Below are 17,373 nucleotides of genomic sequence, written 5' to 3'. Positions count from 1 at the left end.
CAGCGAAGGTTTATTTCTGGTTGATGTTTGTGTTTTTCTCTTGGGATCATAGCCAGAGGCAAACTAAGAGAGAGTTGACAGAGTTTGGTTTTCTTCGAACATTTGGTGGACATATCAGTCCAGTACATACACACACACGCATGTTGCCACCACAGGCTGAAGACGCACATAAAAATGCTTTTTCCACAAGCAGAGAGAGACTCATAGTTTTAAATAAACACAATAGAAGTCTATGGCATGTCCCTATCTAGGAAAGTGTGTATGTGTGTGTTCAAGGAAACACATCCATCTTATTTTCCTCGAAACAGAACCCAACTCAAGTACCTTTTCAAAGTAAGACGGTCACAGCCACTCATACACAGGTGTACTTTACACACAACCCTTATTATGTGTGACCTATGGCCCACTTTCTCTCTCTTTTATGGTGTAAAGTATATTTTAAGAGCTTTATTTGGTTTGCTTGGCCTTCTAGTTAATACCTTCCTTCCTGGACGGGAAGACAAGCCACTTCTGATAGTAAAGTCACTCCTTTCTCTGCATGTGAGAGGCTTTGTTTGTATTTAGGTGAGTTTGTATAAAGAAGGTGTGTGATTTGGTGGTAAGAGGTGAGCTTGTGTTAGGTTAAAACTGGAACTGATTTAGATTCATTGAGTCCTTGTACTGGTTATTAATGAGACCTGCCCATCAATTCCTAAATCTGTTTTTTTCTTAGATGCTTGACTCAGTGTATGGGCAAACTGCATCATAATAATCCATAACTTACTGTATATGATATTATAAAAACACTAAATTTTTATATATTTTTTAAATATTTTTTTTTACAATTAAGTGATGATTTTCCATTCTAGGAAAGAAGCATATGCTCCATTTGTGTGTTTCATTGACTTGGACCACTGTACATCACTTTTGTGTGTGCAGTCACGTTGCTGTGGAATATGATAATCCGTGCTGTGTACATAACGATGGCGCTCCCACAGATGAGAGGGGTAATGAGTGTAGAGTGGGCTGCTCTTCACAACTGTACTCTAGAAGTGCTGTAAATACAAATTACTCAGAGAGAATGATGACTTCATCAGGTTTAATTAGAAAAAGTCATATTGCACCTGTCTGCTGGCCCACTCTAAACCTCATCAGAGCCATCTAATGTGATAATGGATGTGTGCTCATACAGCTGCTACAAAGAAACCAGTGTGTGTGTTTGTGTTTGTGTGTGTGTGTGTGTGTGTGTGTGTTTGGGAATGAATCCAGTGGAAAGTTTTCATGAATGTCAATTTTACACACAGATTACTCAGAATTAACTCATATATTTATGAAAGTTTTATGAATGAAGCCCATTGCATTATAAAAGGCAGTGCTTGCTTGCACCCAAAAAGATAAACGGTGAATGAAGCAAAGATACAGACAGACAGGACAGAAAAGAAAAGAAAAGAAAAGAGATAGATAGACAGAACGATAGAACGACAGACAGATAGATAGAGATAGAACGACAGACAGAATGATAGAACAACAGACAGACAGATACATAGAGACAGACAGACAGAGATAGAACGATAGAATGACAGAGCGATAGAACAACAGACAGACAGATACATCGAGACAGACAGATATAGAACGATAGAATGACAGAACGATAGAACAACAGACAGACAGATTCATAGAGACATATAGACAGATCGATAGAGACCGAATGATAGAATGACAGAACTATAGAACGACAGACAGACAGATAGATAGATAGATAGATAGATATGAAAATAAGAGAGATAGATAAATAGAAACAATAGAACGACAGACAGACAGATAGATAGACAGGCAGAGACAGAACGATAGAACAACAGATAGAAAAACGTACTCGCCGGTTCTCCGATGTGCCGTAGCCTGGTCCTCGGCCACTCCTCCACCCTCTAGTGGACGACAGCCACGCCCCTCTGGTGGATCGGAGGCAGTCCTCTGGCCCCTGGTGGACGGAACGCCCCGCTGCATTTTCGGTGGATGGCAGGGGTCTCCCCTGCCCCTTGCAGTGGTCCTCCCGCTCCAGGCAGTCAGCCAGGAGCCCCTCCCCGCTTGCGGTCGGCGGTCTCAGACCCCGCCACGTTTCAGTGGCTGGTAGGGGTCTCCTCCTCCCCTCGCGGTCGGCGGCCGTTCCTCTCAGGTAGATGGCTGCGGCTGCTCCGTTGGGGTGGATGGTAGTGGCGAGGACTCTACTATGGCGCATCCCTCCTCCTTCCCGGATTTCGGCACCAGTGTAACACATTCAATGGAAAGGAGGAGGCGAGAACCAGCTTAACAATATAAATAATAGTTTAATAATAAACTTAACAAAAAAGACACAAACATAAACAGGTGTCGGACAGCTGTCCGTAACACTCTCTCTCTCGCACTGCCGTCTCCGGTCAGCCTTATCCCTCTCAGGCTTAACCCTCTGGGGTCTGAGGGTGTTTTGGGCCCTGGAGAAGTTTTGACATGCCTTGACATTTGTGCTTTTTTCAGTTGCTTAAAAACATATTAATGGCTAAAGTCTGATAACACTGTATTAAGCCAAACTAGGCTACAATAATATATGAACAACATGTATGTACATGTTTGTATTTTTGAGAAAATAACGTTTATTCGTGGTTTTTGAAAAAACAAAAATGTTAAGTCACTGAAATAAGGCCATATAGCACATAATAAACATTTGTTCACAAGACTTTTGAGAACTGGATCTTGTAGCCTAGAGTTTTTGCTATAACATGATGTGAAAACCATCCTGATCACTCATTCATACAAAACAATATAGTCATTTAACTTTTTTAGTACACTTTTAGTGTTAGAAAGGCCATATGCGAGGAGGCGTGGATGATCATGAATAATGATGTGATTCACACCTGAGGAGACAAAGACCCCTCCCCTGAGAGAGAATGAATGTGAGGAGACTTAATGATTGTATGTATTGTTTGTAGCTTATTCACAAAATCAAGTTTAAGTTAATAGAAGTAATCTGACTATACATTTTCTTTACATAAAGACTTAAACTTTAGACCTACACTACCGTTTAAAAGTTTATAGATCTGCAAGATTTTTTAATGTTTTTAAAAGAAGTCTCTTCTGCTCACCAAGGCTTCATTTATTTGATCCAAAATACAGCAAAAACAGTGATATTGTGAAATATTTTTACAATTTAAAATAACTGTTTTCTATTTGAATATATTGTAAAATGCAATTTATTCCTGTGATCAAAGCTGAATTTTCAGCATCATTACTGCAGTCTTCAGTGTCACACGATCCTTCAGAAATCATTTTAATATGCTGATTTTCTAATATGGGCATATTTACAGCACATTTGACACATTTACACCCGAACAGATATTTGCAAGCACAGGCTTCATTGATGATAGTGAGGCAGCATAAACACTAGTTAAAATATAATCTAAACATTCATATTATTTTTATATCATATTACATATCATATTTATATCATATAGCATACAATTTAAATACCTGCTTTAGCCGAAACAACATTTAAATGTAACTAAAACTTGCCTATTAGGACATATTTCAAATTTCAATAATCTGAATCCTGGCTGGCAAGTCTGGAAATAGTCCAACTAGTAAAATATGTCCATGTTTATATAAAATAGCATGTCAACTAATGTAAGTAAAACTAAATGACTTACTCATCTGGAATTGTATCCTCGGCTGGATCAAGTCGCTCTTCAAACGTTCCACGTCGGAGTCCCGCTCTTCTTCTGAGGAAAATGTGAACTCTTCGTCACTATCCAGGAGGTTCCTCACCTGTGTAGCATGCCATCTTCCAAACGCGCAGGAAGGTGAATGAATCTGATGATGAAACTTGGTGTTTTTAAGGCACTGTTGGGGGCGTTTCCCATTTGCATTGATCGCCTCAGCACATTACCGTATGAATAGCGAGCTCTGCTGGTGGGTGGGATCACATTAGCGATAACGAGCTGAGCCAGGAGAAACTGTACATTGCTTTGTTTCATACAGATTATATTGCAGGAGAATATATGTTTTAAATTTGAATTGTTTTATTTAAAAGTAGACATTTTAAGCTTTCTTTAGACATATGTTTCATGTTTGTCTGATAAGTATTCGCGGAGTTTCAGTTCATTTTTATGACGTGTTTCAGAAAGATGCTCGCGGAGACAGAGATGGCTGAAAGCGCACCCTGTTTATTTTCTTTATTTTACAAAAGTACAAGGTTTTGTTGTTATTGTGAGTGTACACAAATAAAAGTAGACCCTTTATAGTTTCTAATGATGTCTTACACTTATCTGTATGCCCAAAAATGATGGAGTATTTTAAGTTGTTTCCGCTGTTATGAGGAAAAAATCCAGAGGGTTAATCAGCCTAATTAGGGGCCGGGTGTGCGGAATCACGACCCTGCCCTGCCCTCCGCCCTGCCACAGAGGCCAAAGTTTACACCAGCAATTTTTACACCGGCATATTCTTAACAGACAGTAAATGCACATTTTCCACACCTGTTGCTCACTGGATTGATTCGAGTAAGAAAAACATCATTCTTCAGACTTAATTCTTCAGTAAGGTGGCCCTAAATAATGGGAAATCAATTAAAAGAGAGGTAGAAAGGCAGGCAGAGATAGGAATAGAGTCTGTTACTGTCATAATTTGTTCAAGATAGTATTATCTGCATGCCATGCATCAGTGTAACATTGTTATCTTACTGATTTTTTTTTGTTTTTTTTTGCAGTGGTGAGTATCTAAACTTGATCTTCTATTTGAATATTGCCCTCTGAGCATCTTGTTTTCTTAACTGCTCTGGCTGAGGTTGACGGAGCCAAAATGTTGCCCTTCCCTCCCTAGAGAGATCCTGATTTATTTAACAACTTTCTGGCTCCTACTTTTTAAAATCCTTAAATGGTCACATTGTTGCAGCTCCCTTTTGCTTTTAATATACCCTAATACTACAGTCATGTTTTATTGGGAGATGGGAAGGCTTATATTCATCCCTTCATGTCTACAAAGCAACATGATCATGATTCATGTGTAAAATGAGCATTGTTTTGTAAGAAAGAGCTTGACACTGATAAGCCAGGAATAAGCCAATGACTAAAGTCTTCAGGTATTCAATGAAGTCATCAGTAAATGGTCCAAAAAATGCATTGACGGTGAGGAAGTTTTTAAAAGGATTGTTTAACCAAAAATGAAAATTCTGTCATTTACTCACTCTCAAATCTGTATCTAGAGATGTTAGACAAAATGTTAGAGACTGACAGCCTCAGTCACCACTCGGATCTATTAATATCACTCAGGCCCTTCGTTTCAGCTTATATACTTGGTTTGAGACCACTGGGAGATGATCTTTGATCTCTGGACGCTTCATCAGTAATCATCCATTAAAGAGGTTTTAAGTGCTGTTCCCCTTTTGTTGGCCTGAGGATAGAGTACACCATCCAGCTTTTCTATGGAAAACCAATCAATACCTGTATAGTGTATTACCATTCATTTACAAATACATGCTTATCATGTTAAATTAAGCTTTAAGGAGGTTGATTGAAAAGACATGAGTTCTTAATGTGATGTTCCACGTCAGTGTTTAATGCAACACTGGCAAATTCCACAAATAGAGTTCACAAAAGGGCTTAAAACTCTTTAAAAAAAAAAAAAAAAAAAATAAAAGTCAAATTTTGTTCTGTTTCAACAAAGGGTCAGTGAAAGGAGGTGCATATCCTTCGGAAAATTTTGTTTGTCCAATTCAGTTTATGCTCCATTCATTTCATATTTTTGCAACCTTGTTAACAACATTTAAGCTTGCATACAGTTAATGAACACAGTTTAAATCTGAAGTTTGTAAAATACTTTCTTCTATCCCAGCTTAATATGCAGGGACAACTATAAGCCATTCATAGGTTAATTTTTTCTCAAAAACTGTAAACACTGTCTCTGTGGCACTATGAAAAATGCTCTGTTTGATTTGAGCGACCCACTTAGACCCATAGTGTGAGTTGGGGGCAGGACTATCTGACTGTTTGAACAACTACAGTGTAGGGGCATATTCAGAAAGCTGTTTTGAAAACAAATAATTGTGCAATTCCGTTAGGTGGCGCTAGTGGCGCAGAAATTACACACTTTAGCTTTAAAACCCTAGTTTGTTTTTAATTTTTCAAAACTAGCTACATTCCATGCCTTGTTAATTTTATGTTAGATACAGTACTAGTTTACCTAAATATCAAATACTTTGGATTTGTGCCTTTATTGTTTTATAAAAAGTAGTGGGACACCAATTTAGACCCCATTCTTAGAAACTAGCATGAAATTCATTTTAGATTTTTTTTTTAAATTATTATTTTAAAACAAGTTTGCAGATACATGGACAAACAAAATAAAAATAATTATCCAGACTTTCTGAACACTTTCATCATACCAAGCAAAGTAATCTGAAAGTGTTACATACAGATATTGATATAATGCCTAGCTTTTCTCTGTAGTGGCTTGTTATATAATGCCACAGATGACAACCGCAGCATTTCACGTTTCATTTTCTGCTGTACCCTTCTCTTTACCAGCCTTCTGGAACCAGTTACCCTGTTAAAATTTTTGTACTGTAGCATTTTCACATTCTTTTTCTTTTAAAAGTATTATTATTTATTTTTATTTTTTTTACAGTGTACCTTTAAGGACAGAAACGTTCTTTATGCAAATACACAGACGCAAGCGCTTGAGCAACGCATTGCCTATGTGCAGTCTGGTTGAATGCACTCAATGTGTGCTACATTATAGTGGTGGTAACAAAAAAGTGGTTATAATAGGGGTTGATAGAGTTATCTTCAAAAGTTGAATATGTTGAATGTGTTATTATTAGGTAAGTTGCTATAAATATGTTGTCTTTGACTTACTTGCTGAGCAATATTCTCTTCAAACTGTTGCTCTGGCATTACAGTAGTTGACTAACTACTGTAATGAGAAAAAAGAGAAGTCATGGTAGATGCGGACAGTTCACACTAATGTCCACTATAGTGCCCCTATGGCAACATTGAATATACAACACATACTTGCGTTGTGTTATGAATTGCGGTCTGACACATTTTTTAATGTAACAACTCACGAAATAGACCTTGCATTGCTAGAAGCGTCTGCGTTTAAGTAAGCGAACACAGACACGGTAGATTGGCCATAGCAATGCAAGTGCAATCACGTCTATGCCATTAAACAGGATTTGTTATTATTCCGTAGAAGAGTCATAAATACTTTTATAAGATCTTATTTGCTGATCTAACAGCTAGAACAAACTGGTAAGGTTAGACTGAAATGATCAGGGACTTATTTCTAAAGTTGCTATACTTCGAAAGGATATGCAGAGTTGTAGGTGCTACACAGCCAGGAACAGCACAAGGTTTGGTAAACTTTCTATCATCTAGCTACCAGCTGGAATAACAGTATGTTCTTCGTGCTTTGTGTAGGAATAATATTATCTTTCATATTTCCTCCTTATAACATCTCCATGACTGAGCAGACCAAGTTTCGGAATACTAAATAGGCATTAATATGCATACTGTATGTGGACAGTCGTATGTTAAGATTTCTTAACGACCTATTTTTACAGCTTACACCCTGTCTGCACCGGACACGAGTGGCGCGTTGCATCAAAAGCAATAGAACCCATTATAATCAATGACGCTGTCTATCACGTCGACAGTAAATGGGAGTCCTGTTCCTTTTTGCGCTGCACGCACAGGTGCTGCTGCTGCCAACAACAAAAATAAACGGTCTAGAACATTCGTGTCGACGCGTCCATTGTGGACAGCCTCAAGCCGTTGTGTCGCTACTCGTCACCGGGTGTAGACAGGGTGTTAGTTTCCATAAATATTCTACATCAAAATATTTTATTTAAAAGCAAGAAAACAAGAAAAATATTTTTTCCATGCTGTGGCCCCTTTAAGGCACTGCTAGCCAGAAATTGTTCCTCCTTAAACATGAAAAATTGCTACTGTTAACCCTGTCACTTTTACTGTGGTTTTGACACTCTGTTGCTTTTATCTACTGTAGCTACAGTCTTTAAAACAGTACAGTGTAACAAAACAGTGTGACAGAGTTCACAAAACAATGTTCTGTTCTCATTAATGGACCTTTTCACACGTCTGCGTGCCGCAAAGCAGAAGTCATCATAGTTGGCTAAACTTGAATGGCGGTGAATGGGGGACCACTGCAAATGTAACTTTTGCTTACCCGTTTGCTCCAACAGCAAAATAAAAAATCAACAATTACACCATCACAGCTTTGCAAAAGAAGATCAAAATATACAGCGCTGGATAACATCAGTAAGACGACAGAAACAGGCCAAATTTCCTGTCACTCCCTCAGCAGCTGTGTTAGAAGCCTCATCGCAGCTGTGGTGACTGATTTTTTTAAAACGTATTCCGGGGTAATACAATACAAAGTACAATGTTCTAAATTTGCACTTAATATTTTTACAATTGGAAATATAAAAAAGTTTGTTACATTTACGTTGTTAAAGAAGGCGGAGATGCGTCATAACAGGTCTGTGAAAAGGGTCCATTCTCACTCTTTGTCCATTTGTAGGACAGGATGTCTTGTCCTTTCTGAAGCAGTATTCACATCACATCAGCCCTGTACAATCTTACACCAATTAGATGTGTAAATGTAAACGGCCATCCTGATCTCATTATTGTACCTAGCTATTTGTACGTAACATTTAAATGTAAATGTTTGGACGTTTGGATAGATGGTGAAACATAAAATAAATCTAAAGCATGGACATTTTTACATATGTAAAGCTTTAAAAACTTTAAAATATTTATGAATCCTTTATATTGTAAATATATTTGTATAATTACATTTTTGCTATTTTATAGATATTTTAGATACATTAACCCTACCCCTAAACATAACCACTTTTCAACAATATAAAAATGGTGTTCCTTTATCGTGATAAGTTCATAACTGGCACACGTTCTCACATTGTGTGGAAACACCTTTAACTGCATTCTTATTGGCTCATCCAGTGTTTACTTTCTGATGTCAAAAGCATATCATTATTCGATCATTTCAAATCTCATGTAAACACAGTTTTCTTGTGTTGTCTGATTTTTTTTTTTTTAATAAGCTGATTTTTTTCGTGTGTGTCTATAATCATGTGACCACTGGGGTGCTGTTGGGGGTCAGGGTGGGGTTGGAGATTGGGAGGGGGTGGGGTGTAATAGTGGGGGTTAAGTATTGATTCTGTTTGTATATGTTTTGATTTTCTTTGTTTAATATATGAATCAATAAAAATAAAAAAATGTAATTATCTAAAAAAATGTTATCAGCGTATTGGTGGGAATATACTGTACACTCTTAAAAAAAAAATGGTTCTAAATAGTACCAAATAAGGGTTCTTTGGCTTGTAACAATAGCGGAACCCTTTTTGGTGCTAAATAGAACCCTTTTTTAAAGGTTGCATAAAGAACCTTCATTTTAAAGAGCTATATAGAACCTCAGTAGTGCTATAAAGAACCTTTTTGATGCTCCTATAAAATATTATAGTCTAAATTATGGTTTTATATTAAATATAACCAAAACAAACAAACAAATAAATAAAAGCAAGGCATGTGTGTCATTTAAGAACTTTTATTTTCTATTTAAATGAAAATTTGCTTCTTTTACAGCAATCATTAGTTGAATACATTAATAAATTATTGTGATTGAATCATTCTAAATCCATAAATCACTCACATTAATAAATACATCAACAAATACATAACGTGAAAGAGTCAATACATGCATATGCAAATTGAATTAGCAGACCCACATTGCTCCACACATTAAGGCTGTGACAGAAACTTGTGCATTCTTTTATCTTTTGTGTAGAGAGTATTTTTCTTTCATGCTGATAACCAATCCTTCAAGGAAGAGCAAAGTCCCATGGAAACACAAATAGATGTAACGAATGCTAAACTAAACTGAAGGCTTCATTAAAATATCTGCACAATCTTCTACGATGTCTTCATTATCCATCACTGTGTATTTTGGTGTAATTGAGTGGCAGCCCCTCTCTGCAGGTAAAGAGGTTGTGGGGTCCAACAGCGTCTGTCTGAATACAAATACACAATTAAGTTCAGAGTCAGTCTTTCAGTATATGTGGATAATGTAAGTGAGCCCTTCACAATGTAGAAATGAAAAAGTGAAATAAAGTGTGATAGGTTTTTATTTTATTTATTTTTAGACTGGGCAAAATTTTTATGCACAAACCCATGTAAATAATTGAAACCCAAAAATTCGATACATATCACAAATTCAGTCTTTATCACGCGCATGCTTAGTGGAGAAACGGAGAGAAGTACACAGCTGGACGTCATAGTGTAGCTGATTTTTAACTGTAAACCTATGACACAAAGAAATGACATTGTATTACACAGTCACATTGTATAAATTAATGGCAAAAATAGATATAAAAAGGAAAGAGAGATAAAAAGGACTACTTAAAGCTCACATAATCTGATAGATTTAAGGCAGCCATATGCTGTTTTCAGAGCAGAAAATGAACCATACATCAGGGGTGGATAGCTGAAATTACAATAAAAGTCAGTATTTTAAAGAAAATGACAAAATGACAGCTCACCTCTTGAGTTGGTCACTTGAATGTTCTGGTAGAGATCTATAAAATAAAAAAAGACAATCTTATGGCTAGGAAACCACCAGTTACAGAAAGTTTTACATTGTAAAGGTTTAAATTAATATGGACTTGCTCAACATTTTGCAAAAACGTACCCATGTGCTGTGCTGTCTTTATCAAGCAGTGGCAGAATTGTCTGTTGTCTGATAACAGGCGAAGTTTCATTCATTGTGTGATTATTAATTAGAGGTTATAAGCACTAAAGTTGATCCATCAGTCTCATGCCCTGCAGAGAGAGAGAGAAACAGATGTCATGAGCTCTAGGTTGTATGATCATGAATTCCCTTCAGTGTTATTAAATATATTTGCTAAAATAACTGGATGCAGGTTTTTGGACTATGTGGCTACATTTCTAAATCTAAAGGTTAAGAAGCTCTGAGTAAAATAACTTATAATTATTGAATGCATAGAGGACAATGTTACAACGAGAATAATTATTTTGTGCAATTAGTCATACAAATGCTTAAAATAGTAACAGAAATTTTCGCCATGTAGTTTACTGTATATTCTTCTAGGATTTTATGACGTGAATGAGCTGAGAAAATGTGACCTCCCCATCACGAACAGTTGCCATAGCAGTTACAAAAGTGTTAAAAATCATGACTTAAAATTTGGCCAACCTCTTAAAAATAGTTTTGCTCACAAACACATTTACGATAAACTGCAATTTTTAAATTCGCCACGGTTTCAAAAACATCAAGTGAAGTGAAAGAAATACTCACTCCCATTTAACTGCGCTAATTTTTTGTCCCTGAAAACTTTCCTGCTAAAACTAATGTTTAAAATGTTTCAGCCACATATTTAAAGAAATATATATACAGTATATCAAGGTTACCTGTGGTGACAGTCTGTGTAGCTGTCGGTTGAGCTGTCAGGACTCCAGTGCTGTGAGTGAACCAATGGCGCGGTGGCTTTGAAAGAATTTATTGAGTTATATTCAGAAACCAAATGGGTGGGAATAAAGAACCCCTAATGCCCAACGCAAAGAACCATTTCAGCACAAAAGGGTTCTTCAGGAAGATATGGTTCTAAATAGAACTATTAAGGTCAGTAAAGAACCTTTTAATAGCCATCTTTTTTTTTGTTTTTTTTGTTTTGAGTGTAGGGAAACGGAATAGATCAGATTATTTGTAGAGTGTAGATGGGAAAGTAGGGTTGAGAGAGGTGGAGCGGGATCGAGACATGCTCCAGGTCTTGAACTTGAACCTGGGTCCCCTTGCCCATTTGTCCACAGCCCGCTGTACCATAGCTCTGACCATCCATAAATGTTTTTAAAATTAGGTAAATGACAAAGCATTTTCAGTTAATGCAACCTCTGCTTCTTTAAACTCTGGGAAAGTGTAGTTATAAAAAAAAACTAGCAGCTAAAATGATTTCCTAGTCCATTGTGAATACTCAGTATAGCTATTTACGAAGCACAACCCAAAGGTCACTGCTAGTGCTAAACCAGGCAACTTCCTATTGGCCAACGCTGCGAATATACAGTGTGTAAATGTTCACCAAACTTGAACTCCATGCAAAATTGCATTGGGAAATGTCTTCGCCTTCGTCCATCAGTAGAGCGCTTTGATGTCGTTGATATAAGATGTCACTTACATCAGGTAAAAAAACAGACATGCAGACATTACAGTATGTGTGTGTGTGTGCATGCATGTGTATGCGTGCAGTGAGCATGGATGCATGTATATTGTTTTCCAGTGGCTGTGCATGCATGTGTCAAGCAGAAATGTCTCTTGATGTGAATAATATGGTCAGACATTAATCACAACCACTCCGTCCATCGTGTTGTTTTGTAATATGTCATATTAGCACTGTTTCTCTCGCTTTCTCTCAAACACCCTACAGTCCCGGGGGGGCAGAATCTATCAACCCTGACAGATGGGTGTTTTATGGTGCACACACATACATCCGCACATGCACACATACTCGCTGTGGGGTGCAAACACTAACAAATTGGAGGGACAGATTTGTTGCATATAAATGGCATCAATTAACTGAGCCCAGCTGATGCTAGTGGCTGTCTGAGAACTGTTGGTGTGTGAGTCACTGTTTACATTTCTTCCAAAAGATGTTTGAAAAGGTCCTAAAAATAATTAGTTTTAGGACATTTGAAATATAAATAAATTGTAGATTTTTGCATTTTCTGAAGATAATGGGGGAGGTTCATGCATCCCACGTGTTGTAGGTCGTTGCCAGGGCGTTACAATGCACTTGATAAGATGTTAAGAGTGATATTTAGCACATTGCTATGCCATTGCATGGGTGTTCTGGGTGGTTATTTACTGGCCAAAGTCCTGTGAGCATACAGTTTATAGTCTGTCTTCTATAATCCTGTCTTGTGACAAAAAGTAATTGGTTTAACTTAATTCAGTTGTGGACATTGGTTCCACACAATGAAAATGAGTTTCTTTGATATTAAATTAAAATATAGGCTCTACTCAAATAATTTGTGTAGCGAAAACGTAAATGAATTAAGTTAACCCAACTTAAATTTGATCTGTTCAAATAACTCTTTTTAACCTTGCAGATTGTTGCTAGCTATCAACAAACACATTAGCATATATAACATATATCGTTTTGTACTGTATAACAAGCATACCCAATCAGTCATACTGATGATTCCTTAGTATTTGCTTTGACACTGATGCAGCAAATATTATTCACAGTCCCGTCACAATTGGATTATGTGAACATCGATGGATTGTACACAATAAAATAAAATTGAGACCAAATGCTAAAGAATAGTGTTGTATTAGCTCCTTATAAATAAGTTAATTGAGCAAGCAGTAAAAGTCACGTTGAGAGAACACCATCTGTTAGAAATCTGAATCCATTTGAGCATTTCATAGCAATGTGATCATATTCTAGTTGATGACTGTGTTGAATATCACTTGGACTTTACGCAATATAATTATGCTCTCATCTCAAACTTAAATGTATTAAGTTGATTTCAAGTTTACTGGTTTAGTATTTTCAATAGAGCTGCTTTCCCTTTTTTCAGTGCTCCTTTGGTTAACTGATCACTTATTTATCACTTCAAATCCAGGCTTTTCCTTCTAAATTCATGTCTAAAAATGATCTGGCTATAAAAGCAGAATTTAGCAAGAGGATCTGAGATAATTGGGTCATGACAGGAAGTGGAGCACAGTGCCTCAGTGAAAGACGCTTAATTTAACTGAAATTCACAAATATTCGCATACCCTCCAGCATGTGTTTATCTGAGGTGTTCTTAGGGAAGTCTAATCAGATTTAGTGTTTAGTGACTATTTTATTCCCTTCATTCTTGAGAAACAGAACAATGGGGACTGATTCTCTGTGTTCCAGAAATACATGTTTTCTCTCTCTCCCTCTTTTTCCATCTCCTTCCCAACTAAAATATTCTTCAGTGCTCAGAGAGCTTAAAATATTGAACAACATTGAGTTCAGCTCCATATCCGCAACTCTTATATATATTCCACATCACTTAACCACATCTAGTTTACATCAGCACTTACATAAATGGCCTGGATCTTACAGATCACTAAAGCATAAAGCACCAGCCATCCAGCAACATCACTTCAGAGAGTCCGCTGTGTTGTGGAAACATGAATGACCTCAGCATCATCATACATCATCTATATGAACCATTACATAATCACAAAAAGAAACAAAACAAAGGGATGTTATTAAATCTAGCTGGAGCATCTAACCTATGAGATGATGGGGGAAGACAGAGAGAAAGAGAAAGCAAAGGAAGAGAGGGTTGATTAGAGGCAAAAAGAGCACAGCATTTGCAGAGTGAGATAAAGAAAAAGATGAAGACTGAAGAGGAACGTGCAGATGGTGCCTCAGTGTTCTGTGATATTAACATGAGCTGTGCAAACTTCAACCTTTATGATTACACCATCAACATCCTTTCTAATGCCATTACACCCAAAACCACAGAAGATTGTCATATCAGTGGAATACATTAATTTAGTTTCACTTTGTCGTCTTATAAATGTATGAGTGAGTCTGTATGACTTTCTTTGTTCCGTGGAGCACACAAGGAGATTTAAGGCAGAATGATAGCCTCAGTCACCTTTCACTTTGATTGCATCTTTTTCCATACAATGACTACATTTGCATGGACACCAGAAATTGGCTTATTGCCAGAATGCAGCTTACTGCCTGAAAGTAGCATTCCAATTTGCATGCACTGTATAAGTGGCATACTCTTTACTCCTGTATACATGTGGCTCGGTCAGTAAGCAGCTTTCTCCACTGTTGTTGCTGTGTTTGTTTCCTTAACTTTCTAAAGAGACCTGCAGTGGAATTGCGGTGCATTAGTGGGGATTCCCTCTTATGTAAAACTCTGGGATTCCCCCAATGTACTTGTGCAAATATACGCAAAAGTGAGGGACCATCAGTATTTGACATTGGTGTGTATAAATGGGTATAGTTTGTAGTGTATGTGCTTTCCCCACTGTACTCCCAGAAATGTATACTTTCCGCTGTGTTGACTTGTTGGTGAACTCCACCCTATGACATTTGTTATCCGATCTGTTTGCGCACTCTTCAATAACCCGGCACTTATTTACATTGCCACATAAGACGTCTTCGCCGTGAGAAACACAGGTGTGTAAAACTGCTTTCTCTTAATCCCTGAAACGGCGTAAGGAAATCGCCGTTCTCACTTACATGACGTTTCAGAATGCCGCTTTCTGCAAAAACCTTGGAATAAACTGTTTGGTTAAGTGAATGTAAACGTGGTCAATGGTAGTGACTTAGTGGTGACTGAGGCTAACATTCTGAGAGTAAGTAAATTATTATTGAATTTTTATTTTAATAAACCCCATGAAATATAAATGTGTTTTTCCATGTCTGTTAGCTTTGAGGCCATCTATATTCTTCTAAAAGGTAACAATATATACTTCTTTATATTAAACTTTTATCAACTTTAAATGCAGTTACAGTATACACATTTAAAACGTATAGTCTTTCTCTTCTGAGAAAATAGACCAAACAATTCAAAACGTTGTCCAATAAAATGCTATCTAGTATGACAATGTCCCCTTCCCATTAATGCCACCTGCAACCAACATGCAATAACAAGAAGCAAATCATAGTTTTGCCGAGCTGTGGTATTAACTAAAGGCTATTGGCTATTTTTTTTTAAATGTCCCCTTCTGTATTAATAGTAAATATGTTGCAAGAGTAGATCTGGTGCAACTTTACCCACTCACAAGGTGCATGGATTAAATCAACATTAATCAAGCAGAGGTATCAGCAACACTTGCGATTTAAAAAAATAAATACAAATGTTTTTATTTTAAAAGATATTAAAGAAACCAAAAGTACAAAACATACACATTTAAAACAGCTCTGGCAAATTATCAATAAGGAGGTACACTTAGACAACCAATAAGTTTTGGCCCTGGAATCAAATACAGCTGACAAGGACTCCCATAGTGATTATTTTTTTATAGGTTCATTAACTCAATATTGTAAGTCAATCAATCAGACAACCAATCCCAGTATCAAAATGGTGCTCCAATTAGGATATACTTTACAAGTGTACTTAAATTATAGGTAGCAATACTAAAACAGTCACAATAGTGCAGATACAAACACAGTTCATAACAAATACAGAACAATCAAACATCGACAATAAACTTAAAATCCAAAAAGCCTCTTTCCTAACATATCCCTACATCTTATACTAGGTTTTATATGTTCAATACCCAAAAAGAAAAATGTAGACAATGGATGGTTGAATTCATTAAAATGTCTTGCAACGGGACTGTTAGAAGCTAAATAAAAAGGAAAGATACAATGTTCTGTCATCTGCTGCTTTAGGGAGCCAGGGAACTTTTTACATGGATATTAAATAATATAGATCACATTTCTAGTGTACATTTACATTACAGGTGTACATTACTTTTGATGTTTATAGGATTACCATTTATAGGGTGATTGAAAAATGTATTTTTTGGGTGTGTGAACTGATAATTAGTGCTAATGCCACATTTAAAATGACCAATTGGAAAAAGGAATTTTTTTTTAATCAATTGTATTATCAGTCTTATAATTTGATTCCATAAATTATTTCCTTCGAATATCCCTAAAAATTATCTGTAAATCCAAAAAAAAAAAAAAAAAAAAAGAAAAGTTCAAAATCACTTACAGATGGAGTAGGAACAAAAGAAGGCCTAATTCCAATACAAAGATCTGTTCAGGTGTCAACTCTGTCTGGCTTCAGTTGATGACAGATGATCTCTTTGAGGGCATAGGGATCTTGTCCATGGACAGTGGGTTTGGCTTTCTTAAAGTTTTTTGTATATTGGGATCCACGTGATGTCATGCGAGGATCGGACGTGTGAACGGTGAGCTAGTTTTACTAGTGCTAGTTTTAATACCTTTTAATGACATAAACTGGTGAGATTCGATACACTTGGGTTCATTTCATCTGTTCTTGTTTGCTCAATTGTAAACATTTTAGTCTCCGAACACGCCCTGGTGTGTTTAGAGGTGTTGCCACATACAGAGAAAAATAAATCATATAGTTGCCACTTTAATGCATCCCTTTTGCAAAATCCTGAATTCCAACAAATGGTAAAGGCTGAAATCAATGTCTACATGGAGATCAACTGGTCCTCAGTATCTTCTGTGGGCGTGGCTTGGGAGGCACTTAAGGCAGTTCTTAGGGGCCGGATCATACAGTATGCCTCATTCACCAAAAAAATCCAAAGCACGAGAACTCGTGGAATCGGAAAGGAATA

At 36.8% G+C, this 17,373-nt stretch overlaps 1 protein-coding gene and 1 long non-coding RNA gene across 6 annotated transcripts in view; one reads left to right on the top strand and one right to left on the bottom strand.

Annotated features, from left to right (window-relative positions):
- The window catches only part of LOC127421257 (active breakpoint cluster region-related protein), a 290,552-nt gene that overhangs the window by 208,671 nt on the left and 64,508 nt on the right, over nucleotides 1-17,373 (top strand). The gene's annotated exons all lie outside the window — the stretch shown is intronic.
- Nucleotides 10,278-11,540, bottom strand: LOC127421565 (uncharacterized). Its single transcript, XR_007894022.1, has 3 exons — nucleotides 11,469-11,540; nucleotides 10,729-10,859; nucleotides 10,278-10,615 (listed from the first exon to the last, which is right to left on the bottom strand). It is a non-coding gene; the product is annotated as an uncharacterized LOC127421565 (long non-coding RNA).

This window comes from Myxocyprinus asiaticus, chromosome 3 (genome assembly GCF_019703515.2).
Source record: "Myxocyprinus asiaticus isolate MX2 ecotype Aquarium Trade chromosome 3, UBuf_Myxa_2, whole genome shotgun sequence".
NCBI classification, from domain to species: Eukaryota; Metazoa; Chordata; class Actinopteri; order Cypriniformes; family Catostomidae; genus Myxocyprinus; species Myxocyprinus asiaticus.
Note: the sequence above shows the minus strand (reverse complement) of the source record. Positions and strands in the feature narration are given on the sequence as shown.